The sequence below is a fragment of the Schistocerca nitens genome, chromosome 1 (genome assembly GCF_023898315.1).
Source record: "Schistocerca nitens isolate TAMUIC-IGC-003100 chromosome 1, iqSchNite1.1, whole genome shotgun sequence".
Taxonomy (NCBI): Eukaryota; Metazoa; Arthropoda; class Insecta; order Orthoptera; family Acrididae; genus Schistocerca; species Schistocerca nitens.
The window spans coordinates 1130215861-1130234937 of NC_064614.1; the positions used below are offsets into that span (position 1 = coordinate 1130215861).

Consider the following 19077-nt stretch of genomic DNA (forward strand, 5'->3'; position numbering starts at 1 on the left):
CAAATACGACAGTGCAACCTGTAGGTTTGGTTTCATATGCATTTATGTTCCAGCATTCGTATCGCGCTGTGTTTCCATATCCTCAGAGCCCTTTACCAGCTTGGTAGTCTTCTAACAAGGTGTTCATGGTGTAACACTTAACATTTTCGTCAGAGTATGTTTGTTTATTAGTTGAACCAAAATTGAAAAACTTCGTTTTATGCCTCTCCCTCCACCAACGCGTAAACACCAATAGGATCGGAGCGACTGCGCTAGAGCCATTCGTCGCTGCCCCGTGTTGGTCACCTTGCATGATTGAAGAGTTGTGGTGTGCTGGCAGTAGCGTGTGGCAACAGAGAAGCCCGTCGTTAGGACCCGCGTCAGAATAGAATGATCGGGGCGCAGAGGACAGACTAGGGTCGAGGGGACGCGTGGGCGAGTCCTTGGCGTGACCAGCGCGGCCCGGCGGTGGGCTGTCACGGCACGCCAGCCCTCGCAGGGGATCAGCGGGCGCTCGATACGCGGCTGCATATTTCACGCGTCTCCCGGAAGTCTTTCTGCGTTGCTGGCCGGAGCGCGTTCTGTCCTGTACTGCCCGGCTATGACCTTTCACACAACACTCCTCGCCCCCGACAACTTCGAGCTGAATGACGGCCACAGACACACGGTACAGTGGGAAACTATATTACCAATTAATGAAACCCCTACAAAGCCTATCAGCTACACTGATGGAAAAAATATCGTAACACCAAAAAATAATTAATACAGATTAATGCAATGCTGATCACGTAAATATGGTATCTAGACAAATACAATGGTCACTCCAAAAGAAATGCACACTATTTTTTTAATTCGTCTTTTATTCTACATGTTCTAAAATTTTACAGTGTGTAGATATATCCTTTAGCAACAATATTTTGATTTCACCACAAATTTCCATCCCTCTCAACTGCCTTAGCCATCTTGGAACCAGCGCCTGTGTACCCGCACGGTAAAATTCTGGATCAACCTGTTGGAGCCACTGTTTGGCAGCGTGCACAAGGGAGTCATCATCTTCAAACCTTGTTGCACGAAGAGAGTCTTTCAGTTCCCCAAAGAGATTATAGTCTCATGGAGCCACATCAGGACTGTAAGGCGGGTGTTTCAGTGTTGTCCATCCGAGTTTTGTGATCGCTTCCATGGTTTTTTGACCGACATGTGGCCGTGCATTGTCGTGCAACAGCAAAACATCCTACTTTTGCCGATGTGGTCGAACACGACTCAGTCGAGCTTGGAGTTTCTTCGGTGTCGTCACACATGAATCATCATTTATGGTGGTTCCACTTGGCATGATGTCCACAAGCAAGAGTCCTTCGGAATCGAGAAACACCGTAACCATAACTTTTCCAGCAGAAGGTGTGGTTTTGATTTTTTTTTTTCCTTGGGCGAATTTGCATGATGTCACTCCATTTATTGCATCTTCGTCTCTAGTGAAAAATGATGGAGCCATATGTCATCACCTGTCACAATTCTTCCAAGAAATTCATCTCCACCATTCTCGTAGTGTTCCAAAAGTTCGTTGCGTACCGTTTTTCTTGTTCCATTGTGAACCACTGTCAACGAGAACCCACCTGGTTCAAACCTTTTTTAATGCCAACACTTTCAGTATTCTGCAAACACTTCCTTCCCCTACCCCAGCGTAGCGTGACAATTCGTTCACTGTGATGCGCCTGTCAGCAGTCACCAATTCGTTAACTCTCAGCAAATTGAAGTGTGTGCAGTACGAGGCCTGCCGCTGCGAGGACAGTCCTCAATATTGCCGTGCCCGCTTTCATCGCGTAACCTGCTTGCCTACCGACTAACTGTACTGTGATCGACAGTAGCATCTTGTGGATGTTTCCCACTGTCTCGTTTTTACAGCACAGAAATTCTATGGCAGCACGTTGCTTCTAACGAACGTCAAGTGTAGCAGCCATCTTGAAGACATGCTGTGACGGCGCCACTCACGGGAACAGGTTGAACTAAGTTTGAAAACAAGCGGGAAGGATGTATCTACGCACTATTTAACTTTCACTCATCCAGAATGTACACTGTATTTTTACAAAACTAGTGTGCATTTCTTTTGCAGTGACCCTCGTATGTTCCCGAAATTTCAAGATCATACGTTAACGTAAGCGCGAGGTATGTCATTGCAAATTTGAGATGATGGTATATTAATAACCAGTGTAACCGCCAGAATGTTGAATGCAAGAATGCAACTTTGTGTTGTACAGATGTCGGACTTCAGTTTGCGGGATGGAGTTCCATGCCTGTTGCAATTGGTCGATCAACACAGGCATGGTTAATGCTGGTTGTGGATGACGCTGCAGTTGTTGTCCTTTGATGTCCCAGATGTGCTCGATTGGAAACAGATCTGGTGATCGTGCAGGGCAAAGCAACATGACGATACTGTATTGGACTACAACAGCGTTGTCTGGGCGAGCGTTATCCTGTTGGAAAACACATTGACAGTTCAACATAGAATTATTTTTTTAAAAAATATTCAATTCTGAAGATAACCAAAGAGATTATGTGAGAAAGACAAAACATATCATAGAGCACATATTACTGAGATTACACTTCATATAAAATATTATTAATCAGAAGAGAAATATTGACCGTCTTACTGTAGTGTTACACTCTGTCAGTCTTATTTGGCAAGGATCCCATACCGGGCAGCAATACTCCAGCAGAAGACGGGCAAGCGTAAAGTAGGTAGTCTCTTTAATAGATCCACCACGTCTTCTAAGTGTTCTGTCAAACGCAGTCTTCGGTTCGCCTTCTCCACAACATTTTCTGTGAGATCGTTCCAGTGTAGGCTGTTCGCAGTTGTGATCCCTTGGTATTTAATTGAACTGACAGCCTTTAAATTTGTGTGTGATTTATCCTGCAACCGTAACTCATGGGAAAGTGTGCAAAAGAAGCTACGTACTGTATTATTGGCTGTTCTAGAGAAAGCTAGGGAATATTTTCCTCCTGTCTGCGCACCAGATCGCATATTTTCATTCGTTAATAGTAATCAAATTAACCTTATTTAACATTTGATGTGCTATGGAGACACGAATCAACTTCGCGGGTTATCGGTTGTTTAACGAGTGACTGCCCAACGAAGTGGTTCGTACCAGCCAGTCAGTGTGATAACATGGCGTTAGGAAGTGTGTGGTTAAACTCTGTGGTCTGCTAGCATATCAGATTCTACTGTGAACTGAGGAATGTAGAATTTCGCTTGTGATTCGTTAAGCGAGGGCAGGTATTTTTGTAGAGCAGCCACAAGTTGCATGTAACTACTTCTTTATTTTTACGTTTCACTCGACCGTAACGATTATCTTCAGAAATTACATAGCTGAGGGCCACACTTTATGTATTACAGCGGCGCTATACAGAGCCAGGTATTTGTAACGTGTGGCTATCGGCTGCGTAACATCTGAAGGTTTTTGCAGTGGTCTAGTGAAATATGTAAAACTAAAGAAAATGTTACGTGCAACTTGTGACTGCTCAATAGTTCCAATTATGATGCGAAAACGACAATTACTCTTTATTTAAAAAATGATGACTGCTGAGACTGGTAGATGATTTACTGTGTGAACTTGCTAGCCAGATGGATGGTGACGCAACAGTGTGGAACTGTTTGCTATTTTATTTGGCGGTATATGTTTATAAAAAAATAGCTGAAATACCTATAAACTACCGATCTCATTGTATAGACTACACCCCGTAATACACTGTGGCATAGATAATACGAGTATTTCATAGCAAAAACTTTCGTGTATCACGTGGCATGTGGATACATGTGTGTCTAGGTAATCATAGCCACTTACATGGATTTCAAGGAAGAAAATTGGGGCAGTCACTTGATCACACATTAAACCACATCATACATTAACCTGTGGACTGTGCCGAATATGTTTGTGTTCTCGTGCGACATGAAGATGGTCCCCAGATCCGTACATTACGACGGTTAACTGAGCCGCAAACATGAAATGTAGCCTTATCGGAAAAACACGCGCACTTCAAGAAACCATTGTACTCATCCAAACGGTTCAGCTTGTCCATTGGAAACTGTTCATGTTTTGGGCGATCATTTGGTTGTAATGCGCCAACAGTTTAGACGTTGTACACATACAGTTTAAGACGTTTGCGAAGCACTTTACGCACTGTCTTTGGCACTTGAAGCTCCCGCGATGTTTGTCTAATCGATTTCTGTGGCGACCTCGTGAATGCGGTTGGAATTGCCGGCACAGTCTTCCCCGAAACATATGGCCTACCGCTGCTTGTCCGTTTCTGAACCGATTCCGTTGCTGCAAAAGTTTCCATCCATGTTTCTTTCGATGAACAGGTGCGTACTTTGCAAACCCTCACATCTCACTGTAAAGGAGTAAGCGTGTCAAAACATGTAGACAAACCATTCTCTCAATGTTGTCGAATCGAACTAGTTCGCGCCTGCAGATAGGCAGCCCAACTAACAGATTTACAAAGCGGACTGCTGCCGTTGCGCGTTCCTGGACAGCAGCGTCTTCAATAAATTGCAAGCACGTCCCCTTCCTTCCGTATGATGTTGGCCGTGGCACGAAAGATGCCAATGTTAAAACTGTGTCTCGTGATGTTGGAGAGGTGCTCTATCTAAAGATACGCATCTTTTTTCTGTGTTCAAGCAGTCGTCTTGTGAAACACCAGAGGTGCTTCGGGCAAGAAATGTAACGTGGACATTTTTTTTTTTTTCTGGTTGGATCACAATTGACGAAATTTTACAGTGGGGGAAAAAAAGCTAAGCGCTACCTGCTGCCTTGCTGGCAACTATCGCTTTTATTGAGGTATAACTGTGTTGTCACATTCGCAGGCGACTTTGTTCCTCCTCGCTTGACAGTATCCGTTCTCCTTGTTGCAGGATGATTCTGATCCGGCTTTTATGGATGTGATGTTCGTCTCGTGCAAGCCAGACGAGACGGCGAGAGTGGCACACAAATAGGTAAGTACCGATTCCCGCTCTGGCAGAGCTAGCCGTTCTTTTCAGCTCAGTCTGCGGAGCGCGCTCTTAATATTTTGTAGTTTTCAAGGCAGGAGATTTTTCTCTTTAAGGAAAGAAAGACTGTAAGTCAGGCGAACGGCAGGACGGCTCTTGCACTAAGCCATTTGCGATGCTTTTCGTCAATCCTCAGTTAAATCAAATTGGTGCATCCAACGATATTCCTTTGCGTTGGGTGCAGGCGCTTCACAGTCCAGTCACGTTAATGCGACCAACGCCCATGAGCGATGTCAGCGTGCAATAAACACTCACAGACGGTAGGTGGCAGCACTGGCAGCGGAAAAAAAGTGCAGTCGTTGCCGTAATGGGGAAACGCAGTGATACCTGACGTCCAATAGGGTATGATCATTGGCGTTCGGGTCAAGGGTGGAAGTATTTCCGAAACAGTGAAGTTTGTAAATTGTTCGGATACCGCCTTGGTTACAGTTTACCGTGATGGCAAGATGGCGCTATCTAAAACAGGTGCCGAGACAACGATGGTGCACCACGGGCCATAAACGACAAGGGCGAACGACGGCTGGGGAGGTGTGTACGGGTGATTAAAGGTGGAAGTGAAACTTCCTGGCAGATTAAAACTGTGTGCCGGACCGAGACTCGAACTCGGGACCTTTGCAGGAGAGCTTCTGTAAAGTTAGGAAGGTAGGAGACGAGGTACTGGCAGAAGTAAAGATGTGGGGACAGGGCGTGAGTCGTGCTTGGGTAGCTCAGTTGGTAGAGGAGTTGCCCGTGAAAGGCAAAGGTCCCGAGTTCGAGTCTCGGTCCGGCACACAGTTTCAATCTGCCAGGAAGTTTCATATCAGCGCACACTCTGCTGCAGAGTGAAAATCTCATTCTGGAAAGGTGGAACTGTTGAGCAACTGACCGGCCAGATGAACCAAGAGGCTACCATTGGCGTCTGTTCAAACACCGTTCAACGAACGCTGCCGCTTGTGGGTCTTCGCAGCAGGCATATAGTTCGTTCACCCGTGCTGCCTGTTGATCATTGGCGATGATTGATGTCTACATCTACGTGATTACTCTGCTATTCACAATAAAGTGCCCGGCAGAGGGTTCAATGAACCACCTTCAAGCTGTCTCTCTACCGTCCCACTCTTGAACGGCACGCGGGAAAAACGAGCACTTAAATTTTTCTGTGCGAGCCCTGATTTTTCTTATTTTATCGTGATGATCATTTCTCCCTATGTACGTGAGTGCCAACAGAATGTTTTCGTAATCGAAGGAGAAGAATGGTTATTTTTATTACAGAGGGCAGCTAACCGTCTGACCGAACACACTGAGCTACCGTGCCGGCACTAACTGAGCTACCCAAGCACGACTCACGTCCTGCCCTCACAGCTGTACTTCTGCCAGACTAGTCTGCTAGACTTACTTGGTAGAAAATCCAATGTAGTTAATTTTTCTACTGGGCTACTACGTTTTCGCTAGAGGTCATGATTTTCTAGTGATACAAGAAAATCGCGTTTGAAGGTCACTTGTGCGTAGTATTTGAAGGCGTTGCCGGTTGCATAAAACCCAGCGGTAGGGGCGGCTGAATCACTTTGCACAGTTGTCTTCCCTTAGCAGCCAGCTGAAGCAGCAATACAAGGGCGTATACAAGTGACCCAGTCACGTCGCCTTGGCTCTCACCCGACTTCTGCCCTGTCACTGTACTGACAGTAGCAATACCGCCGGTCCTGTGAGTCCGTGCCTGTGCCGGTTTCGTGCGCAGCGCCGCAGAGCTGGGGCGGGCAATCTCGGAGCTCTGCTGCACGGTGCCCGGCCTCGATTCATGGGGGGCGGGCGCCGCCCCCGAGTCCCAAGGCGGGTGTTACGTGGCGCGCCGCTTTTACTGCCTGCTGCGTGCGTGACGAATCCCGAGCCCCCGGAATCCCGTATGGCCCTCTCGCGTGTCTACGGCCTCCTGTCTCGCCGTCCAATTGCTCCTCGGGATTGTCCAGAAAGTTTTTGTCCGAGGAAAATATCCTGATAGTAATCTGTACGTAGAGTACAATTCAAATAATCGACTGATAAATTCCCGATATATAACATCTCTCTTGCGTTCTTCCGAGACAGGTACAGGGTGGTCCAAATACACTACTGGCCATTAAAATTGCTACACCACGATGATGACATGCTACAGACGCGAAATTTAACCGACAGGAAGAACATGCTGTGATATGCAAATGATTAGCTTCTCAGAGCATTCACACAAGGTTGGCGCCGGTGGCGACACCTACAACGTGCTGACATGAGGAAAGTTTCCAACCGATTTCTCATACACAAACAGCACTTGACCGGCGTTGCCTGGTGAAACGTTGTTGTGATGCCTCGTGTAAGGAGGAGAAATGCGTACCATCTCGTTTCGGACATTGATAAAGGTCGGATTGTAGCCTATCGCGATTGCGGTTTATCGTATCGCGACATTGCTGCTCGCGTTGGCCGAGGTCCAATGACTGTTAGCAGAATATGGAATCGGTGGGTTCAGGAGGGTAATACAGAACGCCGTGCTGGATCCCAACGGCCTCGTATCACTAGCAGTCGAGATGACAGGCATCATTATTGCATTGTATTAATAAAGAATTTTTTTTAAAAAAAAGGAGCGGAAAAGCTGAAAAAACTGAGGACACAATATTAGCTGATTAAGACGGGTGCTGAATGATGATTTCCCAACCCAACATCTGTATTGTGTTTTTCATCAGTCTGGCACAATACGGGCGGACGTTGTTGTGTAGTAGCATCACTTCACGCAGTCTTCCTGGTCGTTGCTCCTGCGTTGTGTCTGCAATACGTCTCGGTTGTTGGCAGTAATGTCAGCAGGGATGGTTACAACTTGAGGAGGCATTTAGTAGTGCTACACACAGTTCTGTTCCATCACATACTTAAGGGGACCACACCCTGCCTATCTACCCCATGTTAATTTAGGCAAGTATTTGAACCATTTCTGAAAACACTATCTGATGGAGGACCTTAATATTTTTACTGTATGTTACGTGACGCTAATAGTCAACTGTACTAAAACCTACTTTATGCATTTTATAGTTTTTAAGAAATACTTTTTTAAATTTATTAACAAAAATATTAAGTTTTTTCTGCATAAAATATTTTTGTGAACTTCCTAATGGGGGAATATTAATGAATGTAGTTCCAGAGGTGGCTTTTTATGTTATGCAGGGTCTCTGAAAATTTCATTCATTTATCTATGATAGTTTCTGATATAATGAGGCATATGTACTGAAAATTTTAGTTTACGGGGAACTGACTTTAAAGAAAAAACTTTTGAAATTTGTTACTTACAGTTAATTGAAACTGTCCTGCTGCATATGATGGCCGTTCTGTGGCCTCTAGCAGGTCTTCCAGCTTCTTTTTCACCTTCCTGGATGTTTGTCATGCTTTCTTGGCCATATTAGATGCAGACCTGTCTGCATCGACTATCCTCATTTTATCGTAACTTTGCAGCCCAGTGATCATATTCTCACCAGGATTAATTCCTAGCTTTTTCAGTACCCAACACTTTCCAATATTACTACAATTGAATGTAATAACAGCATCATGAACTCCTAGTTTCATTGTATGCATGCCTAAAAATACAGTTTTAGGAAGGCGGTTCCAAATTATGCTGTTGAAACATTCATTTTGGTTCTGTGTCTGCCCATGCAGACACTTCCTTAGAAGGTCAGGATGAGTAAAGTCTCTGAAAATAGGTTTAATTGCTGTAATAACAGCAGCAGAAAGAGAATGCTGGTGAGAATGAGATTCTCCAGTTGCCTGAGCCCTATTGTATTTGCACCGCAAATTTTCTCCTGATGGACACCTCTCTCTTCATTGCCTCCAGATTTTCTTTATTTCTCCTAATTGCCTGCCCATAGTATACCTGCAAGTTTTCTATAACAACTACTAGCAGTCACACTTGAACAAAACCAACCGCGTGTTTGAAAGCGTGTTGTTTACTAACACTAGAAACAAAAGAATTCCGACTGTTGCATTCCAGGGATAGCCAAAACACTTGGGAGTAAAAAAAAATCCCTAACGTGCCATGTAGGGAATATAAAGATCTAAAATATATGCAGAAAAGTGGATGACAGAAAAGTGGACGTGGTACATTTAACACGTGGTAGGAAAATGCTCGAAAAAAATTTTTTCAGCAAAATCCTTTTCAGAGTACTTAAATAAAACTTTAATCTATCGAAATATGATGAAAACCGAAAATCCATTTTTTGATTACCTGAACCACGGTGTGGTCTCCTTAACATTATCCTTTGAGGATGCGTGCAGAGCTTTGTACGGAGAGTTGCTGCTTTGTTTGGACTCAACCAGTCGCCAGTAGCGATACACGAAAGCAATGGTCGGTGTTCTTCACGGCCAAGCACTGATAATACATAGTGGCCACCCTCCGATTTTTGTGATTTAGGCTTAGAACATGCGATACCCATTCACCCTATTTTTGATCCTTCTTCGTGGCACTCTAATGTCGCACGGTGGTGGAATGGTGGTCACAGTTCATCACATTTGCTAGATCTCGATTACACTGAGATGAGTTATGCGTTTAAACGATCGTCATGAAATCCCAAAAGTCACAGTTCGTCAAAACTGCCATTTCTCGAGACACTGACGTTTAAGCGATCTTCGTCAAACCCGCAGCGTCTTCCTGAGCGTCGTGTGTCACTAAAGTCAAAGCGATCATCCTTATAACGAGAAAACCATTTTCTTCCCGTGCTCTGTCCAATGACATGATCCCCATATTCCACAAAAATATTCCTCAGTGCCTCCGCTGGTGTCACTTCTCTGTTGAACTCAACAGAAGTCGGAAATGTTCCGATTTCTCCGCTTGGCACTCCATTTTCTAGCGACCACAACTCCACCCACTATCTCCAGATGACAAAATGACAGTGTGAACTCAAATAGCAACGGTGAGATACAAATAAAAAGTGACAATCGATAAATAAACTCATAACAGCCGGAATACCAACATGCAAAACAAGAACGCTACGAACTTACGCACCAACCTAATAGTTTATGTACATGTTCCGACGTTTCATCCAGCGACGCTTGTTTTGCGTCTTTTTTGTCAAATAGTATCTCAAGTACGAGATGTGTTAAAAAAACTAACGGGAAATTCGTAATTTCGCGGTTTGCGCTGGCCCTGTTCGCTCGATTTTTTTCGTTTTTCTGTTGTAAAAATGACTGAGGAGTATCTGTGCAGTGTTAGCCACATCGGATATTTACTTCGTCGTCAGCTGTCAACAAGGTTCCACATGTTACGGTACTATCTGTGATTATTATTTTCTATAAAGATAAGTCAAAGAATTTGTATTATATTTTCTGTAAGAACGAAATGATGTGTACCAAAAAGTTCTTGAAATGTTTAATATTGCTTTTGGCAAGTGCATGATGAGTAAAACACAAGGATTTACGAGTAATATAAAAGTTTGAAAGAAAGTCATGAAGATGTTGAAGGTGGTGAGTGCCGGGGACTCCGCAGTGTGTCTTCAACCGATAAAATCGTGATAAAAGTGAAAGGAAGTGATCGTGAACGATCGCTGAATCACAATCAGCGGAGCCACTTAGAATGTCGGCGTATCGAATGGCTCATGCTATGAAAGTTTTTCGGATGTTTTGAGTAGCAGCATTTAAGGCCAAAATTGTTGAAATGATAATTAAATCAACATCCTAGCTGCAAACAGGCGTTGTTATACATCATTGGGGACATGTTGAAAATGTGTGCCCCGATCCGGACTCGAACCTGGGATTTCCTGCTTACATGGCAGACGCTCTATCAATCTGAGCCACCGAGGGCGCAGAAGATAGTGCGCTTGCAGGGACTTATCCCTTGCACGCTCCCCGTGAGACCCACATTCCGAACATGTCCACACCACTACATTCGCATATCTATTAGGCGCACAACCTCTCTTCTGGAGAAGTCGTAGGGTCGGTAGTAACTCCCATGTTCCTTCGTTTCCCCGGCATCCAAACTGATCGGTTTCTACCAATTTTTTCCATTCTTTTGTAAATAAATCGTGTTAGTATTTTGCAACCATGACTTATTAGACTGATAGTTCGGTAATATTCACACCTATCAGCCCATGCTTTCTATGGAATTTGAATTATTACATGCTTCATGGAGTATGAGGGTATTTTGCCTGTATGGCAAATCTTCCACCCCAGGTAGAAGTGTTTTACCATGTCTGACTCTCCCTAGGATATCAGTAGTTCTGACGAATAAAGTTCGCCAGATAGTATTAGTAGAGAAGATAACAGAAGGTTCGTGTTATTCCAAGTTTAGTGGCAGACGCTCCAAGACAGGCGTTGAGTAACACGGTGGGGTGTACTATTAAAATTACGAGGAAATACGTTGTCAGCCGAGCGAACTAACATATTCCTTCCTCCTCGTTTATCACTTAAAAAAGTCCATTGCCTTAATGTTAGTTCGAGCTCGCACGGAGCCAACGGCCATTCTTCCCACCAACGTTCGCGACTGGAACAGGAAAGGCGAAGAGACATGTTATACAAAGTACCTTTCCCTACAGTATAAGGTTGCATGCGTGGTGTAGACGTAGATGTCACTTCCTCTTCAGATCTGTCGAAGACGAAACTGAGGGAAATGTCACCACTGTAGCCCTCGCTAACAAAACCAGCTTACCGTCTTCTGGGAGCAACTGGAAACTATAGGTTCGTATGAGCAGTTGCCAGCGGGCTCGCGCGCATGCGCAGAGCTGAATTCGCGTATGAGCAGTGCCTTCCTCCCGCTCCTGGCTACTTGAAGCGTGGTTGTTTGCTGTATGAGCAGTAGCAGCAAGCAGCCAGAAGCTACCCGGAAAAATTTTGCTGGCGCGCCCAAGCTGCCAGATTCGCGCATGCACAGAGCAAGCTGAGGGTCCTTCCCCACGTGTGTATATGTTTCGTGTCTTCGTTTACAGCTCTCACGTCAATTGAAATCAAAACAGATTTCTGTGGCCGGGAGCCATCAAGTGAATTAATATACATTCTCATAACCATGAAAGACCAAAATAAGTTCGTAGTTTCAATTTTCTGATATTATATTATTTCCACGTTATTAGCAATCAACCATTAATGTCTTTACGTTATTAGCAATCAACCATTAATGTCTTAATGAAGCTATTTATGTCTTTTATATAGAGAAATTTGCTTCTATTAATTTTTTTCCGCTGAGGCAGTTAGTTTATTTGAAACGAAGTGTTTCATTCCGCACTATTGGCTACTTTCAACCTCGTTCAGTTTAAAGTGCAAATTTTCATTTTCTGGGACGAATGACATTATACCATTAAAAAACCAAACATGAGAATACAGTACTGGACCTCCAAGAAAATTGGTATCACGAAAACCACTTGAAAAGCTGAATATCAGGTACTTCAGAGTGCATCTGGACATAGAAATGTGCAATTAGAGCGGAATGAAGCATTTTAGTATGGTTTATGAAATTCCGATGCTGCTGGAGTAGTCTCTGATGTCCTGTTCCTTTTATGACACTGTAAGATCTCTTAATGCTAAATACGTACGAACGTACGTAAACATTGACTTGAAGCTGACTAAGTAGGCAAATTTGGTCAGTAGTTTTGAACTAAATATACTGTTTCAAATATAATGACAGCTGTAGCAGAATTTTACAAATCTGCCTTCTGTGAAACAGTGTTTTTCGATCACAAGGCACTTGTCTAGTACTTCCTCCAGGCCTGAAGATATTTCTTAATTTGTGTTTACGTCTTATATTTATAGAATGCCATTCTATGGTAAACTTTAAACTGGCCGCATACCGTGTTTTATCTTTTAACTCCCTACATGGCTTCATATTTCTTCCTAGAGTAGAATATAAACTGTCAGTTGTATAGTTTCTTTGTCTCACAGACAACCATGTTAATTTTTTCACATTTTGAAATAGTCATGAAATTTATTGTCCTTTATTTCGGTGTAAGCTACACAAGAAACTGTTTTTTCTCTCAAGAAATTTGTATTCCATCCCACTAGCTTTTTGCACTGCTGTGTAGTTGCAAACCTGTTGGAAATGCTACATAACAACTTCGAGCTGTGGAGCCTAATTCTGAAATGATATTTTGCCAAGAACTGCTTCCTTATTTACATCCTTTATCTGTGTGGGATATGATAAAACAATTGCTCTAAGCACAACTCAGTATGTCCTCTCAACAACATGCCGCAGGGCTGCACGTGGTCACGTGATGCCCCACCACGCACGAAATTCCACCAGAAATACGACGAAAAGCGTATGAGCAGAGCAAGCACCAAGCACGGGCTGCCTACGTCATCGTAGCTGCATATGCACAGTACAGCCTGTTGTCTGGCGCTTTCTGGTCACTGCTCAAACGAACCTTACAGTGACAATGCCCATACTGGAATCGACCATCTCCCCGATTTAGTCTATTACTGTTGCAGAAGAAAGAAAAGAGAACAAGGCTGTGTGCGGTGAGGCAGGTAAACCTCTGCACTTTTTCCGTGGCTCCGAGGTGGCCTCTTATCTGTGTGACGCTAATCTGAAGAGCTGATGAGCCAATTTGGCTGCCACCTGGCGGGTGTTAGGGGACAAGAGAAGTAAGCGACCCCGTCCGGATTGGACACGAAGTCGTCAGTCACTGGAGGTGGCTGGGTGGAGGCGTCCCACGCGAAAGAAAACGCTCCGCTGCGTGTTGGGAGGATACCAGCCAGTACAGCGGCGTAATGGCCGCCCCGTTAGCCTGGTTCTCCCTTAACGGCTCGTAATGAGGGCTGCTTTTACGTCTGTCCCATTGTGTCGTCTCGGTCCTCAGTCTCCTGGGACGAACCATCATTCCGCCGCAGGGGCCAGCAAATGCCGCCAATCACGCGAACGCCTGTCATTTTCTACGTAAACTTTTTCCCTCGAATGGAATGACTCGCAATTTCTTTAGCTCATGTATAACAGCAAAGCAAATGTGGACTTTTTTAAATTTTTTTGTCATTGCGCATTTTGTAACGATAAAGGTCACACGCTACCGGAAGAAAAAAAATGCGACACCCTCAAGGGGAGGGTAATTTTATTGAGAAGCGAGGTGACAGGTCGTTCGTCATTGTAGGAGTGGATGATGAAAAATTCAGGCCAAATGAGACCCATGGGTCACAGTAAAGGCTGCCCAAACAGCAGCATCATAATACAGTTTACCCTCTTCTGTTCACAACGCAAGCATGTATTCTCGCATGCGAACGGTCATCAAGGCGCCGATGGCATCCTGCGATAGACTGAACCAGCTATCTTGCACCTCTTGTTGCAATTCAGCAATGGTTCTTGCAGGTCGTGGAGAACGAGGAAGTTACCGCTTCATCATGTCTCACACATATTCAGTAACGTTCAGCAAGCAGAACTAGTAATTTTTGCAGATGACACGAGTGTTATTATAAATCCCATTTCATAAAAAGCAGGTGAAGAGATTGATAAGGGTGTCTTTCAAAGAATTATTAAGTGGTTCTCAGAAAATGGACTCTTCCTTAATTTTGAAAAAAACTTACTATATCGCGTTCTCTACACCGAGTAGTCATGCCGACAATTGATTTAGCATATGAACAGGGCTCATGGAATAGTTTTCTGGAGTAACTCACCACTTAGACATAAAGTATTGATTGCACAAAAGAGAGCAGTGAGAATAATTAGTGGTGTTCACCCAAGGACGTCATGTAGACACCTATTCCAGGAGTTAGGTATTTTAACTGCACCATCAGAGCATATATTTTCGCTAATGAAATTCGTTGTAAATAATCCATCTCAATTCGCGAAAAACAGTGATGTTCATACGCCGGCCGGAGTGGCCGAGCGGTTCTAGGCGCTACAGTCTGGAACCGCGCGACCGCTACGGTCGCTGGTTCGAATCCTGCCTCGTGCATGGATGTGTGTGATGTTCTTAAGTTATTTAGGTTTAAGTAGCTCTAAGTTCTAGGGGACTGATGACCTCAGATGTTAAGTCCCATAGTGCTCGGAGCCACTTGAACCATTTTTGATGTTCATACGTACAACACTAGACGAAAAAATATCTTTCCTATCCGTTATTAAAGCCGTCAGTTGCTGAAAAAGGAGTACATTATTCAGCAACGAAAAACTTTGATCATTTGCCCAACAACATAAAGTGTCGGGCAGGTGTCAGATCAAGTTTTAAATGTAGCTTACGAGTTTCTGATTCAGAACAGGTAAAAAAAAAAAGGGTACCTCTAAATGTAGTTGCATGTGTATAACTAAAAATTTCAGTATCATTAATATGAGAACTATTAGCGCGCGGGATTGTGTGTGTGTGTGTGTGTGTCTTGTAATCTGACTTGTTCCACATCATATCGAATAATCGTAAAAATGATCTACGGAACATGACAAAACTGAAGTAAACCAAACCAGTGCAGTCGTTGTAATGCGCAAACAGAACTGACATTCAAAAGGATATGATTATTTGCTTTCGGGCCGAGGGTGCAAGCAATTCTGAAACGGTTTGCCTTCAATTGTTCTCTGCCGTCGTTGTTGCAGTACGCCACTATTGGCGCTGTCCAAAACCGGCGCCTAGACAACTGTGATGCTCCACGGGCCATACACTACGGAATGAACGACGGCCGTGGAGACGTGCAACTGTGGGGTAACTGACCGCCCAGACGATCCAAGGGATAACCAAGTTTCTCATTAACGACCGTTTAGCGAAAGTTGCTACGTAGGAAATCTTCAAATGTGTGTGAATTCCTAAGGGACCGAACTGCTGAGGTCATTGGTCCCTAGGCTTACACGTTACTTAAACTATCTTATGCTAAGAACACCACACACACACACACACACACACACACACACACACACACACACACACACACACACGCCAAAGGGAGGACTCGAATCTCCGGCGGGAGGGGCCGCGCAATCCGTGAAAATGGTGCCTCAGACCGCGCGGCGCTACGTTCAAATGGTTCAAATGGCTCTGAGCACTATGGGACTTAACTTCTGAGGTCATCAGTCCCCTAGAACTTAGAACTACTTAAGGGGCTCCGGAAAGGCTCAAAATCATGAAAAGTTCAATTTTTACATTTTTGCGTTTTCTGAATCTGCAGACTATTACCTTTTAATAGATATATAATTTATTCAATTCCGAAGACTACAACTATTTTTAAATTTTTTTTGAAATGTGTTCTACATGGGCGTGACCCACTGTGGTGCTGTTAAACTGCTGTCAAATGGTGTTATTATTAACGTCCGTGTTCATCAGGTACATTTTAGTGATGTGAGATAAAGTATGTGTTGTGGCTAACCTGTGATGGTTCAATATATATAGCTGGTGTGATTGTCGATTGTTTCATGTTTATTTACTCTGTCGTTATCTCGAAAATATTCGTAATTAATTCTGTTTCTTGAGTCTCTGTTTTGTTGAAGTATAATAATGAGTAAAAGTAAAGTTATTAGAAATCCTCTGAAGGCTTTTAAGAAAAGGAGAAATGTTGGAAAGCCAAAGGTATTTAGAAATATAGGAATGAAGATAGGTTCTAACATGGTATGAGCGATGCTTGCTTTAGACAAGGAACGCCTTCGGGCTGCAGACAGGGCTGTAAAGAGTCTAGAAATACAGGCAAGAGTAAACAGGAGGAGGAACAAGAGAAAGCTGGAGGAGGAGTTTGCAGAGGATGAAGATAATCCATCCTATGGACCTGGAATGCACTAAAAAGTTAATCCAATCTTTGTCGCTCGATTCCCAAAACTTTTATTTTCTCATACTAATTACATGTTTTCTAAGGATCTTCCAAACATATTTGTTTCAAACTTTCAGTAAATGTTACACAGTACCTTCTGCATAATTTAACACAGCCTTTTTCCAAAAAACTGTATATTTTTGAATATATAAATAAAAAATTGCAAAAAATGTTGTGAATTTTCATTACAATTGAAAAAAAATCATCTTTAATAACTGAACTAAAATTTTGTAAAATCCCTGTGTTAAGTTGTAGCCCATATTCCAATAAATAATCTGTAAAAAGTTCAGCTTCCTACCTCAAATACTTTGTGAGGAAAGATGTAATTTATAAGCGTTATTTTAACATTGCAAGTATAGGGCGTTCCGGAGCCCCTTAAACCTAACTAACCTAAGGACATCACACACATCCATGCCCGAGGCAGGATTCGAACGTGCGTCCGTAGCGGTCGCGTGGTTCCAGACTGTAGTGCCTAGAACCGCTCGGCCACTCTGGCCGGCCGCGGCGCTACGTATGAGCTTCCACAGCAGGCACCTGGTTAATGCAACCATGTTGGTATCGGCGACGAAGGCTCTAATTTTCTCGCCAATACTCGCCTGAACATCCACTGAGTGCCGACAGGTGGCCTTTTCAGATGAATCACATTTTATGCTCCATCGAACTGATCGCCGTTGGCGTGTACGGCGGGAAACGACTGTTAACAAACACCCTGCAACAGTCAGCGAATGGGTCAAGCCCGGAGGAGTGAGCATTTTGGTCTGGGGAATGCTTTCGCCCATTCGCTGGGTGATCTCGTCATTTTGAAGGCACAGTGCATCAACACAAGTATGCATCTACCCTTGGGGAGCATGTGCATTCTTTTTCACGGCACGGTGGGATCTACCAGCGGGGCAATGCACTGTACGAGCGTGGTTAGAAGAGCACCAGGATGAATTCACCGGATTTCCTTGGTCACCAAGCTCCCTGGATTTAAACCTAATCGAGAATCTGTAGCACCATCTCGATCGGGCCGTCCGCGACATGGTTCTTCACCAAAGGAATCTAGGGCAGCTGGTCGCGGCATTGGAGTCTAAGGGCTTCACATACCTGTCCGTACCTTTCAGGAATTCATTGACACTCTTTCTGGACATCTCGCAGCGGTTCGCGCGGGGAACACATTTTTCAATTGTCCCCGTTGATGTTTATCAACGCTTGTAAGCAGTGAAAGGTCTAGATTTCGTTGTAACTTCATTCTTCGAGAGCTGCAAGTTAACCAATATATCTCTACAGATACCAGCTTCATATGGTTATTCAGGATTTTGACGTGTACTTAGATTACTGTGACTGGGCAATGTAAGACTTGCTGGAAGTATTCTGGCCCATACGACGTAGTATGCTGTCGGAGGAAGTTATGTAAGGTAACATGGGATATCCCCTGAGGAAGAGTAAAATAATCTCTGTGTTTTCAATATATAGAAACGTATATGATCAGATACACTTTCAGACTGTTCGCTGACTAATGCTATTGTCTACAGAAAACTCTTGTCGTTGGACGATGGTATCGAAATGCAGGTAGGTTCGGACGTAATTTCCGCGTGTTATGCGTAGGAGCTCGCTTTAAATATAAATAATTCCTAGCTAAAACTCGTAATGAAGAGAAAGAAACCTGTAGTAGTTGCGATCACATAAGTGATTTCGGGACGCAGTGGTTTAGTTAAAGAAAATCAGCAGACGTCCACACGCCTAGATAGCTCCAAAATAACTGCTTCCCCAGTGTAAAACGTCGCTTCCAACAAAACAGTCCATCAGGGATAATAGCTCTCCGAAATTCACTGAAACATTCGCAGTGTAATTTCATTATTTTCTTTTTCTTCTTCTTCTCTTCCCGCATTGGGCAAAGTGTTACCTGTTGTGGTTCCCATTTTTTTCTCAGTCTTCTACGATCTCTCTCCGCTTTTGGTTCTGATATCTTCATCTCTGTGTCCATTCTTTCTAGACGTTCATCCTTTTTCTTCTAGTTTTCATGTAGCCTTTCTTTCACATTCCAGATTATCAGGTCCTTTCGAATATCTTCATTTCGTACTTTATCTGTTCTTTTACATTCTTTCGCCGATGTAGCCAAACTTGTTTTTCTTTTGTTGTCTTTATAGGATATCCTCGATTCACTTCCATATAACAGTGTTGGCAATGCAACCGTTGTATAGAATTTCAGTAGTCTTTCTTACCAGGTTTTATTGTTGAAATCTCTATCAATTATTCAAAAAATACTTCCAAATTTATCCAACTTAATCTGCATATTTTCTTCATATGCATATGATATTTGACATGCAAGCTAGTTGAAAATATTTAATCTGTTCAGTTGTTCTCTCATTATCTTCTGTCTTAGCTCTCACTGAATATTTTCTAGAAAATGT

At 43.6% G+C, this 19077-nt stretch overlaps 1 protein-coding gene across 3 annotated transcripts in view; it reads left to right on the forward strand.

The window, feature by feature from the left end:
• LOC126199359 (protein yippee-like 2) overlaps positions 1-19077 on the forward strand; it is a 671041-nt gene that overhangs the window by 555920 nt on the left and 96044 nt on the right. For all 3 annotated transcript variants that reach the window (XM_049936229.1, XM_049936249.1, XM_049936239.1), the window contains exon 3: positions 4883-4963. The gene's annotated coding sequence lies outside the window, so the exon portion shown is untranslated. The remainder of the gene's footprint in view (positions 1-4882; positions 4964-19077) is intronic.